We start from the raw sequence: 230 nt of genomic DNA on the forward strand, positions 1-230 counted from the left end.
TTGCTCCTGAGTTCTGCATAGTATTCCATTATGTGAATGCACCATGATTTCTCTATCCATTTAGTTGTGGTTGGACATCTGGGATGTTTTCATGTTCTTGTGACAGTGAGAAACGCTGCTATAAACACTGATGTACAAATCTCTGTTTGTGTCTCACTTCTAATTTCTGAGGGTTATATTTCTAGTTTGGAAGCAAGCAGAATTGGCATCCACTTCCAAAATAGTAGCTT

The sequence above is a fragment of the Elephantulus edwardii genome, unplaced genomic scaffold (assembly GCF_000299155.1).
Source record: "Elephantulus edwardii isolate Elephantulus edwardi_28Jun2011 unplaced genomic scaffold, EleEdw1.0 scaffold00180, whole genome shotgun sequence".
Taxonomy (NCBI): domain Eukaryota; kingdom Metazoa; phylum Chordata; class Mammalia; order Macroscelidea; family Macroscelididae; genus Elephantulus; species Elephantulus edwardii.